Source organism: Phoenix dactylifera, chromosome 12 (genome assembly GCF_051530095.1).
Source record: "Phoenix dactylifera cultivar Ajwa chromosome 12, Ajwa_hap1_PhDact_Kaust_v1.1, whole genome shotgun sequence".
Classification (NCBI taxonomy): domain Eukaryota; kingdom Viridiplantae; phylum Streptophyta; class Magnoliopsida; order Arecales; family Arecaceae; genus Phoenix; species Phoenix dactylifera.
Window position 1 is genome coordinate 12,829,873 of NC_143201.1, and position 6,934 is coordinate 12,836,806.

Consider the following 6,934-nt stretch of genomic DNA (forward strand, 5'->3'; position numbering starts at 1 on the left):
TCGCTTTCTAGCTCGTGTGAAGTGGTATTTTTGGGATGAACCATACCTATTTAAATATTGCCCTGATCAGATCATCCGACGGTGTATCCCTGAATACGAACAAAGGAAAGTCCTTTCCTTCTGTCATGACCACGCTTGTGGTGGTCATTTCAGTGGTAAAAAGACGGCTGCAAAGGTTTTGCATACTAGTTAGTCCTGGTAAAGTCCCCAGACGGCGTATTTTTTCTATTGGCCTACACTATTTCATGACTCACATGAGTATTGTAAAGCATGTGACCGATGTCAAAGACTAGAAAAAATTTCAAGAAAAAATGAGATGCCCCTGAACCCGATCTTAATTGTAGAAATCTTTGATGTTTGGGGTATTGATTTCATGGGTCCTTTTTCCATGTCATTTGGGCACCAGTACATACTCTTAGCTGTTGACTATGTGTCCAAGTGGATTGAGGCTGTCGCATGTAAGACCAATGATCACAAAGTAGTAATCAAGTTTCTTAAAGAGTCTGTCTTCGCTCGCTTTGGTACCCCTCGTGCTATCATTAGTGATGGAGGGAAACATTTTTGCAATAGAATTTTTAAAGCCCTTACTAGGAAGTACAACATCACCCATAAGGTCGGTACACCATATCATCCACAAACAAGTGGACAAGTTGAGATTTCCAACAGAGAAATCAAGACCATCCTTGAAAAAACTATCAATCCATCTCGAAAGGATTGGTCCCTTAGGTTAACAGATGCATTGTGGGCATATCGAACGGCATACAAAACACCAATTGGAATGTCCCCATATAGGATTGTCTATGGCAAGGCTTGCCATTTACCTGTCGAGTTAGAACACAAGGTGTATTGGGCAATCAAACGCCTAAATTTCGATCTCGACAAGGCGGGAGAACATAGAAAGCTTCAGCTCGACGAGCTTGAAGAAATTAGGAATGATGCTTACAAGTGTGTTAAGAAGTACAAGGATCGCATAAAAGTCATGCATGATAAAATGATTTATCGTAAAGAGTTTAACCAAGGGCCAAAAGTTCTTTTATATGATTCTCGATTACATCTATTTCCTGAAAAACTTAAATCTCGCTGGACTGGCCCATACACAGTAGAGAAAGTGCACCCGCATGGTGCAGTAGTAATATGCAATACCAAGAATGGTAGGTCTTTTCAAGTCAATGGACATCGTTTAAAACCATACCTTGAGTATCTGAGTCCAGAAGTCGAGGAGACACTTCTGACCGACCCTGTCTATCGAAATTGTCTGGCTGAAGACATAAAACTTAGCACTCTTCGGGAGGCAACCCAACATATAAATATTATAAAAAAAAATTTGAAGAAAAAAAAGAATTCAATAAATGACAAACATACAAGTTCGGAGGTTTTTGGCCCCAATTGTCACTTTACACACCCATATCAGGTAACTTCTCCTCTGTCCTATTATTACTTTAAATTTTCTTTAACATTGAGGACAATGTTAGATTTAGGTATGGGGGTGAGAATATTTTTGATTTTTCTTAAAAAAAAAGAGGAATTCAAATTTTTAACTCAAAATCCAATCTTTTGGCTGTATAAAGTAGGAATTGCTTTGACAATAGCTTTGAGTTAAGGAATATGATAGCAGTTCTAGCTTGAATTTTCGTCCCACCTATCTTCTGCTAACATGATACAAGATGATTTAGCACCTACACGTAAACACATGAATAGTGGGGTATATATACTTGCAACTAATATGAATACTTTTAATCTTCGGGATAATTTAAAGTTACATGCGTGATGAACACCCTAATCAAAAAAAAAGAAAAAAAAAAAGAGATAAAATAAAATAAAATAATGAGTTTATTTTAAGTCTTCTCACTGAGTAACCGGGCCTCTTGCCTGGCAAGCAGCGAGTGTTCGCATAAAAAGGTGAGGATGATTGAGATTAAACTCTGAGTGACTAATTTGGCCTTGAAGCCTAGTTAACTTGAGTTATTAAGCCTGTTAGGGTGTCTCTACACCTAGTGCCCTGAGCCATCTGGATCAGGAGTTATTGGCCTAACACTCGCTACATGGGTTAGCTAGAAAGCTTAATAAGGCTAGATATTGCACAAGTCATTCTTCTTAGCATTTAGTCTGAAAAAAAATATAAATGAATAAATAAATCCGGGGTGTTCATTACCATTTAACTCTAGAAAGTCTTGAAAAATGGAGTAATCATGTTGGAAGTAAGTAAAAGCCACTCATTTATATGATACTATCTTGCACCTCACTACATTCTTGACTTGTTAGCAGATAGATGGGGTGTAATGAAACTTGAGTTAGAGTCTGTTTAAATATGATAACAACAAGTCTCTATTGTCCTTGCAATTCTAGTTTCATACAGTAATACTTGTTCAAATTTCGAGTTAAAATTTGGAAATTCCTGACTAATGAAGTTTGTGGGTAACTTCTTTGCAAACCCTCACGAGACAACACTCGTCCACTAGGGTAACCTAGGGGTTTAACGGCTTGTTGTACGTGCTAAGTGCAATCGTAATGCTCTACGAAAGTAAGAATTTATCTTAGTATATTTATATAATAAATAACACTTTTGCACTCTTATCATTTTCGCACTAAATTGCTAGAGACTAGCAATAAGCTAGTTGGGGGGTGTGATGAGAGCACAAAAGTACAATCATCGTACCACCTTAATTAGTATTATAGTTAATTTTTAATGATAAAATTAATGAATTAACATTGTATTTGTGTTTGAGTGCAAGGAATCTAAGAGACCCAATAACATTGGGTTTGAGTCCAATGCCTGACAGCCCGAGCTCAACAAATTCCCCAGCTGCCATACAAGCATGAAATCCTGCGCCATCCATCAGGTCACCTACCAAATCAGTCCCGCATCAAGGCCCCGCGATCATCTCCTTCTCGGCCATCTGCCCAGCCAATCATCAACATCTCAAATAAATCCACTCCGTCCGCATCGTCAACGAGTCCTCCTAGCATCTCATGGATCACGCCATCATCACAGCCGTCCATCTCGTGATCGGATCAAGCTCCCACACATGTGAAGCATCAGCGCCTCACAAACCGCGCCCAGCTACATCCTCCCAGCGATCGCGTCCGGCTCCACCCCCTTCCCGTAATCCCATTCTTCAAGCGGTGAACATCCATGGATCAAGCTCCCTTCCGATTTCAAGCCGTGATCCAGCCTCCCAAGATCGCTCCTCCTCTGCCCCATCCGCGTTGCTGCCAGCGCACCCCAACCGCACCGCGCCCAGCTTCATTTCGTGCGATCACGGGAGGCCCCAGTTCATCCCACGATCGCTCCTCCTCCGCCTCTGCACCCACGGATCCACGTCCTCCCGGAATCCCAGCCTTCAACGCCGCGTCCGAGCTCCATGGATCATCGACTCCCTCCGTCCGCCTCATCCGCGTCTGCAAGCATCCCGTGATCGGCTCCTCACCACGTCCATCTCCTTCCATTTCCGCATCCAACCTTCAACATCTCCAAGCTGTGATCCCTTCCTCCCATCGATCCCACTGCGCTCTTCATCCGGATCCAGCCGTTTCCCCCACGGATCATGTGCGATCCCCGCACCCCATGTACCTCGCGGCCAGCCGGGATGAGCATCCCGGACGATCCTCTCCACGAAATCATGGGATCTATCACCGGGTGGGGGCGATCTATAAGAAGAGGGGAGGAAGAGCAAGGAGGGAGCTCGGCTGGGTGGTGGCCGGCGGGTTCGAGAAGAAGAAACAGAGCAATGCTCTGTTCTTGGAAAGAAGAAAAAAAAAAGAAGAGTAGTTTATGTTCCATCGTGGGAGAGAAAAGGAATTTTCTTATTTTTATTTTATTTTTTTTTATTTGCAGAATAAAGAAGCATCAGGCTTCATGTCCAATCTTCCTTTTTACTTTTTGTAATTAGTTTTCTTTTCATGAAGTCAAGCAATTTCCTTTCGTGCAATCCTTGTTCTAGGTTCCGTTTAATTTCTGTTTTTTATGCAATACATTAAATGTTCCTTTATGCAATTTGTGTTCGCTTCAATCTTCTTGTCTTCATCCGTTTTAATTTATGCCAAAGCTTTTCTTTTCCATTAAATATATAAATACTTTTCGAATTTAAGTACCTGTCTTTCTGTTAATTTCAATTAGTAAATTATTTCAACATCCTCAAAATAATATTTTTCTTCTATCATTCAAAAATCAATTTCAAATCCGAGTGAACGTTCTAATTTTTATGCAACTCCAATCGCCTCCCTGTGGATCGACCTCTTACAACCATTATTCTTCAAGTAGGAAAGGTAAGATTAAAATTTAAGTTTAACTTTTGTTCGTCGGTTCTAACAACGATCTGTCTAGCATATTTTTAGGTAGACAGGAATCGGACGAACACCCCGCCTCGATTCTCAGGGAATGGATCGTATTCCTTTGCCTTCTGATAATGGTCGTCTGGTGGAAGAATCTCGTATTTCGGTCCCCCTTCTTACCCACTAAATTCTGGATTTCTGTCTCCAGAAGACCTCTTGTTTCCTTAATAGAGAGAGATGCGTATTTAGCTGCTGCCGAAGGACCACCATATCAGCTTCCGAGAACTCTCCACCCCTGTCCTCTCCCTCTTAAAGATCAGCAATTGAGGCCTCCACCTCTTTCAATCTCCTGAAGATGTTGCCCACTACCTCCCGATTCCACCAACGGAGTCACCGCTTGGTGAGCTCCAGCCTGCATGACACCCTCTGCATGGCATCGACTCGCACTGGTACCCCTTAGGCCTCTCGAACAATGTCCCAAGACTAGGGTATGATAGCCACACTTTCTCAAAATGGAATGGGCGGTGGTGACTTGAGTGAGAAGCAGTAGAAATCAAAAGAGAACAGTGATCCAAAGCTATCCGGGGTAAGTGACCGGCCTGGTAGGTAGAAAACTGGAGGACCCAGCACAGAGACGTGACGACTCTATCAATTCACTCCCACACCCTAGTTTGGCTAGACTGGTTGTTGCACCAGGTGAATATGGGCTCCGAAATCAAGATCCACCAATCCATTTCTCAACAAGAAGTCCCAAAACTTCCTCCTGTCCACTGAGTTAGTGTAAACCCTGCCACCCCTTTTCCTATTAGGCCTCTGGATACAGTTGAAGTCACCACCACCACTATCAAAATGCCTTCGGAAACTAGGTTGGTGATCTCATTCCAGAGAACTCTCCTCGCTCTATAGTTAGTACTAGCATACACACCACATAAGACCCACAGAGATTCATTAGGTTCTGAAATAACCATTACAGTCTGCTGTGAGCAGTTGCAGAAAACATTCACAGTGGCTGCCCAACACCAAGATGCCCCCCAGCCAGTCCTTGCGACTCCACTACAAAGGACTCCCAATCAGCTGCCAGGCAACACTGCACTCGATGGAGATTGTCTCCAGAAAATCGCGTCTCACATAAAAAGCAGATATCTGGGTCATTCACCTGAGTCAATCTCCTAAATGAAGTCATGAAGGAAGGCTTGGCCGCCCCACTACAATTCCAATCTAGAATCTTCATGATGCACTACCCTGATGAGTGGGCCCTAATTGTACCCCCTAGAGCTTCAGGCTCCTCCAGTCCATCGTGGGTCGGCCCAACTCGCTGCTCACCTTCTTTGCTCATGCCCGAGACCACCCTCATCAGTAAAGCCTTCACCCGTTGCACAACAGTGGGTTGATCCACAACCACCACCACCCTGACTACAGCCTCCCTGCCGGTAGCTCAATCGCCACCACCGCCACAACCCGCTGCTTGCACCGCTGCCCCTTGGGTTGCTCGATCCGCCTAGGCCACTACAGCCCCACTATCGGGTGGCACAGGCCCTCCCACATCCGGCCCCTCCATTAGGCCGCTCTCCGGCATGGCTTGGGGGGATCGGGGAAGCCGACGTCCGCCAGCGCCAGGGTCCCACCTGGACCCACCTTCGTCGTGGGCGGAGCTGGCGGCTCCATCTCTCCCGAGCCCTGCCTTACTAGACATGGGCGACACGCCCAGGTTAGCCCCGGGCCAGCCCACTTGGAGGCCCTTGGCGGGCCCGCCTTGGGCTTTGAGGCCGCCCGCCATGGGCACATAGACTTTTCTCTCGAGAGGCCCGACCTGCATTCCCGGGCCGCCCTCCTGCAGCCCGACCCTGCCTAAGGCTTGGTGCTCGGCTTCTGGGCCTTTTGTTGGAGTGGCTCGAGCCCACATCAGCCATTTGGATCTCTAGGCAGCCCGGCTGGCCCAATTGTCCCCAGCTCCTCCACCAAGTCGACCAGGCCCACAAGTGGGTCAAAGCCAGTGCCAACTCAGCTCCTTCCTCGCATCGACTTGAAGCTGGATCCCGAGTCACCACCCTCCCTGGTTGGGAACTCCTTCAGTGGCGATCGCCGACGAGCTACCTTCGCCGACTTCTGCCAGTCGTCCGAGTCCAGCGGGGACTCAAGTGAACTCGGCCAGCCCATCGATGATTGCGCTTGAAATGATGATGACTCGGTCGGCTCCCCTAATGCTCGCGGCGGCCTAATTGCACCACCATCATTCAAGGGCCGAAGAACGGCCTTTGGATCTCCTCCCTCGAGACTCCGCCCCGCCAAGGTCACCCCCCATCTCCACCACCATGGGAGTGGTGGATCGTGCCCCTCCTCTACCTACGCCGCCTCTAGGTGCCCGATCCTCCCATAGCCAAAGCAAACCTTGAGACATTTTCGTAGACGAAAGGCTACTACAGCACCCTCGTCTTTCCCTAGATCTAAATGCCAGAAAAGCAGCAGCACGGTGGCGTCGATGGCTACCTTTCAGGTGAAACCCATCACCCATTACTGCTCCATCACTCCATCAACAGCGAGCGGCCGGACGACCATCTTAGGTATCTAGAGGATGGTCTCACTAGACCAGTACTCCACCAGCAACCAAGGGAGCTGAATCCACACCACCACATCTTCATGGCATCCAACCCTGTTACAAAGT